Genomic DNA, 12,775 nt, shown 5'->3' on the forward strand with positions numbered 1-12,775 from the left:
GACAGATCCCTTGATTATCCAGAGACAGGCGTATTATGGAAATGTCCAGGGAGTACTGTGGGCCTTTGCACTCCCCTTTTGTGCTCTGGGGACAATTTCTAAATACAGAAATAATATCAGGTGTCTGTAATACGCATTTGACAGGTGCACAGGTGTGGTCCCATACAAATAAGGGAATGCCTTTTCCGTTGCTATGTCGTATGTAATTTCTGTGGCAGGCATAGAACCAAAAAGGCCCTTCGGGAACATAGCAAATTGGACAGTGCTGGGAGTGACACAAAGTTAGCGCTCTCTCCGAGGGCATCCTTACACCTCACAGGGTGCACCCCTGTGAGGTGTAAGGATGCCCTCGGAGAGAGCGCTAACTTTGTGTCACTCCCAGCACTGTCCGATTTGCTATGTGCCTGTACCACCTGTGTGTAGGGGACACTGCCCCCCCGCCCCCCCCCGCCAAAGACAAGCTGGATTTTTTTTCATAACTCGACATGAGTTAGGGTCTAGACACGAACTGCACCCTGGCCTATTTCCTTCACTGTAGTCATCCTGTCGGATACTGCTCAAGGGTTCCTTCTGATCAGTCTGCCCAAGAACAGAGCTGGCCTTTGCTCAGATAGCACCCTGACAAAACCACATTTTGAGCCCACCCGACCCCCATTATCTTTAATTGCCAGTGTGTTGGGAAAATGGGAAGGGTAGGGGGAAACACATACTTCAAAAAATTTATTTACTACATTTTTCTTTGGAGCCAGTTTAGAAGGAGTCAGTTGCCTCCCTCAACAGGTCAGCGCCTTGGGCGTAGGCCCAGCTTCCCCATGCTAAAGGCAGGCCCTGCCCACGTCACACTCAAAGATTGTGTGTGCCCAGGTGCACACCCTAGTTGGGTGCTGCTGGATCAACAATCCCACCCAGGCGAGAGTACAGGGGTTCCCTGGAACAGGCCTTTGAAGCCTTATCAGTAATACCAATTACGGCTGGAATAGCTAAAATGTCAGATACTGCCAATCTGCCAAAAATGCAGCCCTTTTGCTTCCAGTGTATTCCTCCACACACACAGGATGGAATAAGTGTGCTCCCTCCCACAGGACAGTACCTCTTGGGACTGGTGTGGGAAATTGTCACAAATTTAACCGCCAGATATTTAGTTTAAAACATGCAACGCACAGGATTAATTGACATGTGCACAATTTTCCATTCATATCGCCCCAGTTTATTCCATAAAAAGTTAAATAGGCAAAATGTACATAACTTAAAGAAAGCAAATCTAAGGATGATGATTACGATATGGAAGATTATTGTTTTCCTTTTGTCCGCTTGCAGAAAGTAGGCAAAATAAGACAACATAGTGTGTTGTTCGAAAATACAACAATACAATTTAGAACACCAACTAAAGGTTTTTATTTATAAAATCAAAAAGGCTTGATCTGAAGACAATAAACATTTTTTATCACTTTTTAAAAGTTTTCTTTGTATGCAGTTTTATTCTTTTTTTATTCCGAATAAGGGGCAGGAGAACTGCAAGTGAATCCTAGAAGCAATACATTTATAAAACCACACAAAATTCGGAATTAAATAAGGGTTTATTTTCGAAAACTGCAACATGTCATTATTCATACCACTGAAAATTATAGACAATTTGTCAAACTCATGCAGTATGTTTGCATAGAATATCTCTAGTCAGTGTACATTCATCAAAGTAACATAGCGTTATATTCCATAGGCTCTTCTATTTACAAAATCATCCAAATGTCATCGTAAAGTTTGTAAATGGTGCGATAATGAAAGTCAACAACCGAACAGACCTCAAATTAGGTTTTCATTGCCCTCTAAGAATATTTTAATTAAACAGGAAAATTATTTGGGTCTAAAGGCAAGCTCAAAAAACTCTTGCGAGAAGATGAAAACACCCAGCTGATTCTCTACCTCACAGAGGAATGCACAGCCACCAAGAGCAACTTCAACAGGATGAAGGCAGTCACCAACTGGATGAAGGGCAGCTACCTCAAGCTCAACTCAAACAAGACAGAAGACCTCATCCTGGGCTCTACCTGCTTTGCCTGGGATGACTCCTGGTGGCCCGCAGCGGTCAGAACCCCCCACACTCACCGACCATGCACAAAACCCCGGCATCATCCTGGACTCCTCGCTCTCAATGAACTGCTAAATCAATGCAGTCTCATCCTCCTGCTTCCACAGGCTCCGCCTGCTTCGGAAGATTTTCAAGTGGATCCCCACAAGTCCACGACAACGGCCACTCAGGCACACGTCAGCAGCAGACTAAACTACATCAACGCACTCTATGCCGACGCTACCCAAAAACTCCTTAATAAACTGCAGAACATCCAGAACGCTTCCTCCAGGCTTATCCTGAACATCCATCGCTGTAGCCACATCACCGGTCACCTGAGAGATCTCCACTGGCTCCTGATAAACAAAAAAATCACTTTCTAGCTCCTCATGGAAGCCTACAAAGCCCTCGCCAAAGCCATACCTGCATACCTGCATACCTCAACCACAACCTCTCCTTCTACACATCCACCAGACATCTACGCTCTGCCTAGCTTGCCCCGGCCACCATCCCACGGATCCACAAGACCAGAGGTGCAGCAAGATCCTTCTCCTACTTTGCTGCGAAGCCCTTGATCTCCCTGCCTCTAACAATGACAGCACACCCCACAACAAATGCTAGTTAAAGAGAAGATTTTTATTTATTTATCCAAATTTCCTTTTTATTTGTTTATAGGATACAATACACCATGTCTCATTGTATGGCAATGACATGCTGATTTTTTTAAATGACAAACAGACAGATCCAGTTATTTGGTAATGAAGCTTCAAAGTGGCACTACAGAGGCATTACGAGACAACTGTCCTCCTAGAAAAGGGGCATTCTTTGGTCTTTTGAACTGTTGCTAGTGAAGCTAGTTAAAGTGTCTATAGTACAGAAGTGGATATATATACAGAAAGAATAATTGCTACAATTCGAGGTAGAAATATAGAGGTAACATGTCTTCAGAAAAGAGAATGCAGCCTGCATTCTCACTATACAGAAGTACAAGAGCAAGCTTGGGGCTGCTTGACTAAAGCTATGTCTGTAAATAGTACTTGCAGATTAAAAATAAATGCAAATATCTCCTGTACAAATGTAGGAAAATTCTAACACCTATTTCTGAAGAGGCCTGAATAAATTATGTTACAACATTATTCTCCACAAATTGAGCCTCATCAGAGGTGAATTAGAAAAAATACGTTTAGTACCTTGTACTCCTCCGACATCTACAATGGCAGCAAAATGTTTTAAACAAGCCAGAAAGACAAATATTCAAGGCCTGGAAGGACTACCCAACTCAGTTTTGAAGCAGAAAAACGTATTAATTCTATGTCAAGAAATATTACGTTAGAAATGTCTGATTTAGATAATATCATTGAATTATAATTGACTCTGAAAATATGTAGTAAGTAAAGAGCAGCTGGTTTACCTTTCATTAATTCCTCCACAGCCTTTGATAGGGTACATAAGGCCGTACTTTTTAATAAACAGACCACCCTAGAAATTTCCATCAAAACTCATTAGAGTTTTGATTCCTCTATATTCTGTGATCTGGGCCCAAGTCCTCAACTGATGGTACAACTAAACAAATACAAACAGCCAAAGGATTAAAATAGGACTGTCTTTTGGCCCCCTTATTATTTTCCCCATATATCTACAACCTAATCAGAATATTAGATTTGGTTCTTAAATTCTCCTGCCTTGGAAGAGAAAAAGCTAACTATTCCCCTTCATGCAGCTGATGTAATTATGATGTACTCAACATCATAGGCGTCCCTCGGGACCTTACTGTTCTTCAAACTTATGCTGAATTACTTTACCTAAAGGTAAATGTAGCAAAAAGGAAAGTTATGAACGTTTGTCCGGAATAAAGCGGTGACGAAGACTCTGCAATTTGCCTCTATATCTGGTCACCATAGAATCTGACTGGAATGCCGGGACAGTTTTGGAAGACTGGTCTATGGCAGTAGGGGTATCAAGATCATCAGTGAGCAAGGGACTTCTAGATCATGAGTGGTAGTAGAGCTTTATAATCAGTCCACTTCCCTTAAGAAGGTGCCTGGCAACTTTCTGTGCTGTGTTGGTTCATTCGATAATGCCACAGTTCATTCACCATTATTGTTTCCCTCACCTTTGTGTTTTGTTTCCCTTCTCAGCTCCCTGACCTTGGCTTAACTTTGACTTGCCCTCTGGACCACTGTTTGGTATTGTTTGCTGACCAGTTGCCTGTACTTTGACTTGCCCTCAGGAATGCAATTTGAATGAGGTTGCTGAACGGTTGCCTGAACTCTGACTTGCCTCTGGATTAAATTTTGGTACTGGTTGCTGTGCTTGTTCTCCTGCTTCCTTCCCTGAATTCCAGGTTCTCTTTCAACCCAGGATTCCACTGTTGAGATTACTGGCTTTCATTGATTATAGTTTAGGTTCCCTGTAGCCCGTCATTACGAAACCGGTAATCAATATCATCAATATCTTCTTTTCTAAGATAATTTTTATATAATACACTGAAACTTAGTTTTTCATAATTTTAGTATATGTGGGGCATTCACAATTGAAAATATTACTGGAAATCCCTTAAAATATGAGAGATGTGTGGTTGACTAGATCACAACATTCGTGCAGTCTCCTCTCTCTCACTCACATTCCCCCTCTCCTCCCCTCCAAGCTTTGGTTCTCTATTCATGCTCACTTACGCATGGGCGGAGCTACATCATGGGTAGTGGGGCATATTATCTTGAGAATCTGTTGAGCAAGACCCGCAAATCCTGATACCTTTAATATATCAACAGTAAAACATCTTTATTTGGTCTTTTGGTGGAGAAGGTCTATAGAAAGATCCCATCACCAATATTTGGGAGTTATTCTAGTACAAAACTTGAAACCAGCATGTTGAACAACTAACCAAACACCTTTCACATGCAGCTGGCCTAGCTTCTGCTTTTTATACAATCATATAAACGCCTGAAGTATTTGCTTAAAGAGATAGAATACTAAGATTGCATCTACCATTCTTCCTGGTTTTGAATGTGCTCCCCGCATAAAAATCCCCTTTATTAGATCTTAAAATCACTTATGAGTCTTTGAAATAGTGTACCACTTCAAGCCATTTGGTTGGAATTAGGCCTGATTAGGTATTGAATATACGGCCTTTGGGTGTATGTTTAGATGAGATTACAAGCATTATAATGCATAACCTGATATTACACATAAAACACAAGTAGAAGTAATGAAAGGTGATATTATGATATACATATTATTGAAGAACTTTAATTTTGCTTTTAAAAAAATATGTCTGCCACTAGGTCGAAAAAAAGCTGCCTTATATTCACCTCACTTGAAATCCATTATTAGAAAACGTTATCTCATTGAAGTTTTAATAATGATGTTAATTATTAAAGAATTGCAGTTAACAACAAGATTGTAGACATGAGGATTTGAAGAAGATGCAGCCATAATTGGTATTTCTGAGGGATTAGAAGATACGTAGTTTTGCTTAATTCTGAGAATCCAAGGACTTCCTATGAGGAGTAATATTGTAAAATGATATAGTACTTGTTTGGAAGATTTTGTATGCTTGCTTTTTAAATTCGGAACGCAACGCATTGAACATGTTAATTACGTGCTTAGGTTTAATATCTCTTCGAAGAAAAAAATCATGTTTTATGTTTTTTATAAATATATGAGAATTATAAATCAAGCCCTTAGTGTTATATATAATCCAGTTACTCTTACTGATTTGTATAGAATATATATTAAAAAAAAGAAAACCGATTTGTAATTTGTTGAAAACATGTCTGTGCTACATTTGCAATGTCTTGCTCTCGTTATGAAATCCCGATTAAACTTCAAATACATTTGTGAATTTTGTGAATGGCCTGCAAGCAACTAAAACATAACTAAGTATTGTGGATATATCTTCCCTCTCAGTACCAGCTCCTATGCCCATGGAGGATCGGGTAATTTCTTCTCTATCTCCATCTTTAACTTCAAATTCTACCCTGCAGGAATAGATCACAACACACAGCTGTTCCTTCCCTCCCTGACAGACTCCCGCCTTGTACACTCCTGTTCCGTTCCCAATAGTTAGTCTTAAGTTTTTCATGCAGTGTGGTGTTCTTGAGGGGAGTAGGCAGGATTAATGGGGTGGTTTTATGCAGTTGCGGCCGGCATGGCTAGCGGGGGTGGGAGGCACAATTGCGGGAGGGAGCACAATGATGAAAGAAAAAATCACTTACCTTGTTGCCGCCGCCGGGTCCCGCGTCTCTGCTCTGACTTCAGGAACAGGAAGCAGGCAGCCATGTACCCTCCCCAAAGCCAATCACAACCCTGTAATGCAGCATTGTGATTAGTCAGAGCGCTGTGACACAGTGCTCTTCCATGGGCTGGAGGGGTGGGCATGTTCTCCATGCAGACTGTAATGCAGCCAGCATGGAGAGGTGGAAAGTGTGCATGACTGGTTTGGGCAGCCCAAGAGGGCCAACCAAAGTTATTGTGCACTTAGGAGTGGGCAAACAACTCCTCCCCTACCCTGCTTCCTTAACACAGCAGCCCGTCCGCAAAGGAAACATAAAATAACATAAAATGATAACTTAAAAGTTATATTTTATGTTTTTGCTTCTAGTTGTAGTCTAACTACACTCATCCCTGAAGCCAAAAAACCCTCTGTATCCCAGAAATCCACCATCCTTGAACCATAAAATCACCCACTACCCTTAACTCCACCCACCCATTCCTGAACCCTAAAACCCCTTTTCTGTACCTTAAGCCCACCCATCCCATATCGCTTAAAACACTTTAACACAACCAAACTTCAACTGTCCCTGAATCCTATAAAAACCCTCCCCACCCTTGAACCAGTCACCCATGATCCATAAACTCCTGATCACCCTTAACTATGCACCCCTAAACCCTAAAAACACTTTTTACACCTAAACTCCACCCATCCCTGAATGCTTAAAACCCCCCACCACCCTAAATTTCACCTCCATCTAGAACCCTAAAATCTTTTCACCAGGCTAGCCATTACCCATAATTGAACCTTAAAAACCCTCACCAGCCCTAAACTCCACCCATCCATGAACCCTAAAATCCCTCAACACCCTTACATTCCCCCATCCCTGAAACCTAAAAACACCCCAAGCACCTAAACATCACTTATCCATGGACCCTAAAAATCCCTCACCAGCCCTGCACTCCACCCATCTCTGAACTAGAAAAAAAACCTTTCTATGCCTGAACTCTTGACCCCTAAACACCCTCATTATCATAAACATTACCCATACCTGAACCCAAAACCCCACAGTAGTCCTAAACTCCACCCAAGTTTAATGTAATTTTGGATTTTACTTAAAATGATAATTCCTTCAAAATGTTTTTTTAACTTTTCATTTTTGTATTTCCTTAAAATAGTTTTTCTATGATTTGGTTTCCTCCAATGTGTTTTCTCCGTTTTGGTTTTCCATTAATTCACACACATCAAGGAAAGTCATTCGATGGAAAGGAAGGTGAGAGAAACAGTCACTAGTTTTAAGTCAAGGTCCAGTTTTCCATACAAGGTTAGAATATAGAGGAGTCTTTTTGAAAAAGCATACAAGGGTGTAAAACTAGAAACACATTACATTATGTACCTGAGACACTGTAGCATTTGTGCAGCGCCTACAACTCCCTTGTCATCCACACAGATAGAAAGCAACATTGAGATATGTAACAATTACGTGGACAAACATTGGCACACGATTTACAGACTTTCGGGGGATGGAAGCCCAAATTGGCACAAATGGGTTGGAATTCATGATTTGCCGATCATCGCTTTGCTCCAGCGGTAAACGTGTCAGGTCATTGAATTCCCAGAAGACAATGACGTTGAAGCTAATGCAGTAACATGCATTTTTACACCTAATAATAAGTTTATGAGTTACTGTACAAAATATAAAATAGATTGGCGGAATATATGAGGTACTTTACCGCTATTGAGGATGAAATTAAATAATCCGTTCTGAATGAAATTTGATGAGAAATCCATGATAATAACTGCAATAATGTAATTGTTTTACAGCAGTAGGGTTGAACGATATTACCTTGGATTAAGCATTTTCCACAAGATATGGGGAATACCGCATCTATAAAAATTAAATGAAAGGAAATTACAAAACGAGAACTTTTTTTTTCTTTAAATCCTGTTTTAAACAATAAAAAATATGACATTGTGCGACTAGAAAAGGAACAGCTAAAAGCTTTTTGGCGTGGTGCGGATACAGTACAGACAGACACAGGCGTTTGGGCTCCTTCACTCAATAAATGCGTCAGCTTCTGTTACAGGGAGCCTGCCAGGCGGGTTACAGGAAGCCTCGCGCTCAGAGATGGGAAATGAGATCACGCGAGGAGTGTCTGCAGCTTACGGTCCTCGGCGGGGACGCTACCCACTGTTCTGCCCAGTGGCTCTCAAGTTCAGATCCCTTCCGGTTTTGGCAGGGCCCTATCAGGTAACTCCGATTTCAGCGTCCTTCTGTGTTTGGGGAAAAAGCGGCACAATGGGCGACGGAACAAAGATGCCTTTCTCAACAGGCTTGTGGGAAGATTGGCACGTGACTGGCACTGTTGTTCTCCGGCCACTGAAGGGTTAACAAGGGCACAAGGGGTGGGACAGTGGAAACAGCAAAGGGGTGAACTTCTAAAACATGCAATTTCTTCCATCTGCAATAACGAGGGGAGGGGGTATAAATCCCCAAGCCGTGGTGACCTAACTGCCACTGTAACAGCCACTTGGCTGACCCTTCTTACTTATAATCTATTAATATATTAAAAATATCAAAGAACCAAAAAGAAAAAATTGCACTTCATCGCTGCTAATCAATTGTATTGTTGAAGAAACCAGTCTCCCTAATACTTTCCACCAATGTAATTTCCTTTCGTATTCTTCCTCTTTCTTTTACAAATCCATATGTAATATAACATGGCCGAACCTTTATGCAAATAAGAATAATAGTTATTTAGGGCCGGACCGGCCATTGTGCCTCTCTGGCATTTCCTTGGTAGGCTGCAGGCTTAAAGCCTGCCTTCAGAGCAGGGTGAGCTGCCATAATCTAATGCTGGCTTCCTATGATGTGTTGCACATTTTTGCCAGAACTGATTTTGGTTGCCAGCAGGCCCTATGTAGACACTTAGAATATCACAAAGAAGCGTAGCAGCAGCGGCTCCTTCACTATGGCGGAGAAGCGTCGCCCCCGCCTCAAAACGTCAGGAAAGGAAAAAGAAAACGATAACACGTTTTATTAGCGTTTTATTTTTCCTTTCCTGCCGAGTCTTTGGGGTGGGGCCAGGGGAATCACATGGGGAGTGGTAGTGCACAGTAATCAGTGCGCATAACGGTTTGGCCACCCGTTTCAGATCGGCCAAACCGCCATGCGCTCTGAAGCTCCATCCAACCCAGTGCGTTGCCGGGTTGGAGTGAGCAGGCACAGGCTCCCAGTCTTCCTGGGAGCGCAAATTCAGAACGCTCAGGTCAATACAGACGCTCTTCTTATGACATGAGAGCAGCATCAGGATTGGCCGTAGGGGAGGCTGGGAGCCTGTGCCAGCGAGGAGAGAGCAGAACAGCGCGACGCAACCGGCTGCAGATACATTTAAATTATTATTATTTTTTTGTCCCTTGACTCCCTTTCCCTCCTTGCCACTCCTACACAACACCGGATGCTACTACCGTAGAGCAAGAATTTACGCACAAGGGGTAGAAGCAACTACAACCATAGAATATGCTCTGCTCTCTGTAACTCCTTTGCTAGAAATAAGAGGTATTGAAACCCGTCTGAAGTCTGGCCTGCCACCTCCCAGCCTTCCTGAATTTCCTTCCATGGTGCCCCAACTTTGAACCTCGTGACACAGAAAGAGACAAGAATTACTACGTTTCCGGAGGACAGGGAGTTTAGGCCACCCCTAGCTGGCAGGTTGCTCCTACGTGTCAAGTTTCCCTAAACTGAATGCGCCTCCACCAAAAGAAAGGACATACATTACTAGAACTATTTATGCTGGTGAGTGAACTGTGTGCTGGGGAGGCTTGTTTTACCCCCACTTTGTTCTTCTGTTCTACAGGACACACATTCATCCAAAATGCCCTAGTGAGCAAAATATCCAAATCACACCAAATGAACTAATTAGAAACACCTTTTGGCACAATCATGCACAAAAACACAGATCCAAGCAATCCAAATGGCGAAGAGTTTGCCACGTCAAAGGTACACAGATTAAAACATGAACACGTTTGGTCCTACGACATTATACATGCAGCACAAATTGTGGTATCATTATGTGACACTACTGGGAGATATGCGGCTCTTTGTGTGTGGACAGGCACAGAGCCCTATTCAGGTGCAAGTGTCAGCTTTTCCCACCACTCTAGCTCTGTGGTAAATAAAATATTACCCTGGCATAATTTCTAGGCATTAACAATTAGCATGTATCAAATGAGAGGCAGAGAGTCCGTGGTGTCCAAGTTAAAAGGGCTTTATTCCAATAACTCGAGTTAAGGGAGAATCTGTTCCATCACCACTGAGGTTCAGGAAGGGTCTTCTAACATTATTTACAGAGAACAACATATATACATTTTGTCTTGTACATAGGGCGTAGGAAGGAACGCAGAGCAGAGAAAGAAACAGATAAGAGCATGTGGGCGTACATGTGGGTGTACACTTTATGAGTCATAGGTAGGTGATAGGTAGGTGTCATAGGTGGGTGGTACACAGAGGAGGAGTTTGCATGACCAGCTGGAACTTTGCCCTACTTGTGTGCAACTTGGTCATGACGTGCAATTGACGTGTAACTGGGAGGAGAGCTGACTTTAAGTCTAGTAGAGAGATCTTTAGTGTCAAGGCGACCAGCACATCTGGTACTAACTGATATCTTAGAGATATCTAGAGTCGGGGATGTATTATCTGAAGTAAAGGTTACTCGTCACTAGGAATCAGAAAAAGCATATATTTCTTCGTTCATTACATGGGGGCTGTGAGCAAGCACTGTGATTTCATCTAAACGGAGACAGGAAAGCTAGGCCCTATGTTTACAGACGGGTTCTGTTTACCCTCCTCACTGGGCAGGAATGTGACTCTGTACAGCAGGCAGATAACTGTTATTCATAATAATATCTTGGCAACCCTTGCTGGATTTCTTTCGGCTGAGCTAGAAGCATGCGAGGTCAGAGATACGTAATTGCAGCTTTCAGTGTGTCAGGAGTCATGAAAAACCCTTATTTCAGAAAGTGGCTCAGCTGAACCACAAAAAAGGTTTGTCGTGATTTATTTAAAAGTGCACAATGTAAATACATGGGCCTTCATGTTAGCTTAATATTTCTTACATGGGAGACTTGATTTCTGGCATCCTAAAGCAGGACGTGATTGCAGAGGCCTCTTTGTTCAGGCCACTGAAAGAAATATGCATGGGTGACATGCACATATATGTAACACACATGTAACATAGGGTACACGTAGGGGGCATCTTGGTCAGGCAAAATTTCATTTTCCTCAGCTCAGGAAGACCCATCAGCCTGATGATGGGCCATCAGGATATGCAGGACACACCTCAGCTCCCTTTATGTGTGACTGCCTAGAGTGAATTCACAAAGCCCAGGTGTCACCCTGGCCCAGACATGTATTCTAGGGACTTGCAAAGGCACAGAATGGTTAAAGTAAGAACATGTCAACTTTTAAAACTTTATATTTTCAGACCTGCAGAGTCCAGAGACACCTAACTCCAATTTTATATCAGCTTCCAATTGGCAGCTGCACTTCTAAAGTGTTACAAGGCAGGTCCAATGCTAATCTATGGAAGAGATAGGCCTTGCTGTATTGGAAAGCAAAATGAGCAGTTTTTCACTACCAGGACATGTAAAACTCAAAGGGTACATGTCCTACGTTTTAACTACATTGCACCCTGCCCTTGGGGCTACATAGGGCCTACCTTAGGGGTACCTTATATGTAGTAAAAGGGACGGTTTGGGCCTGGCAAGTAGGTGAACTTGCCAGGTCGATATTGCAATGTAAAACTGCACACACAGGCTCTGCAGTGGCAGGCCTGCAACATGTTTGAAGAGGTATGCATGTGGGTGGCACATTTTGTGCTGTAGGCCCACTAGTAACATTTGACTTACAATCCCTGAGCACATGTAGTACGCGATGCGAGGAATTTATTAGTAAATCAAATATACCAATCATGGAGAAACTAAATGCCAATACATTTTAGACACAGAGCACATGCACTTTAGCACTGGTCAGCAGTGAAAAAGTGACCAGTGTCCTAAAACCAGCAAAAACAAAGTCAAAAATAGAGGAGGAAGAAGGCAAAAAGTTTGGGGTAACCCCCAAAAAGGGCCATTTCCTACAATGGCAAGCTCATTTCTAGGTTGTTATGCCGCTTTTGATCTGCTCAATACTGCTGGTTCCGCTTCTGACTTGGCAAACACTGCTCAACATTCTTAGACATCTTATAAGGGCGTAAGACCCGTGAACTTTCATTAAAAGACCCTGGTTTTGGAAGCATCTGTAGCTGCCTTAACCCACAAGGCACAATCTAGGCATGTAAAAATATCCATAAAAACAATAGATTTGGCCAAATGGACTTTTCAACTCTGTTTGTCTACTGGTTGACTGATTTCTCCTGTGCTGTTTGCAGAGTAGTTGAGGGTTTCCTGTCAATAAACGTCACTTATTCCTTTATCTTCTCCCTTCCCAGAGCTGGGAG

General features: G+C 42.4%; 1 protein-coding gene across 1 annotated transcript in view; it reads right to left on the reverse strand.

Annotated features, from left to right (window-relative positions):
* DTNA (dystrobrevin alpha) overlaps nt 1-8,142 on the reverse strand; it is a 658,854-nt gene extending 650,712 nt beyond the window's left edge. Inside the window, exon 1 of the mRNA XM_078687336.1 lies at nt 8,012-8,142. The gene's annotated coding sequence lies outside the window, so the exon portion shown is untranslated. The remainder of the gene's footprint in view (nt 1-8,011) is intronic.
* Nucleotides 8,143-12,775: the final 4,633 nt, after the last annotated feature.

The sequence above is a fragment of the Lissotriton helveticus genome, chromosome 4_1 (assembly GCF_964261635.1).
Source record: "Lissotriton helveticus chromosome 4_1, aLisHel1.1, whole genome shotgun sequence".
Lineage (NCBI taxonomy): Eukaryota > Metazoa > Chordata > Amphibia > Caudata > Salamandridae > Lissotriton > Lissotriton helveticus.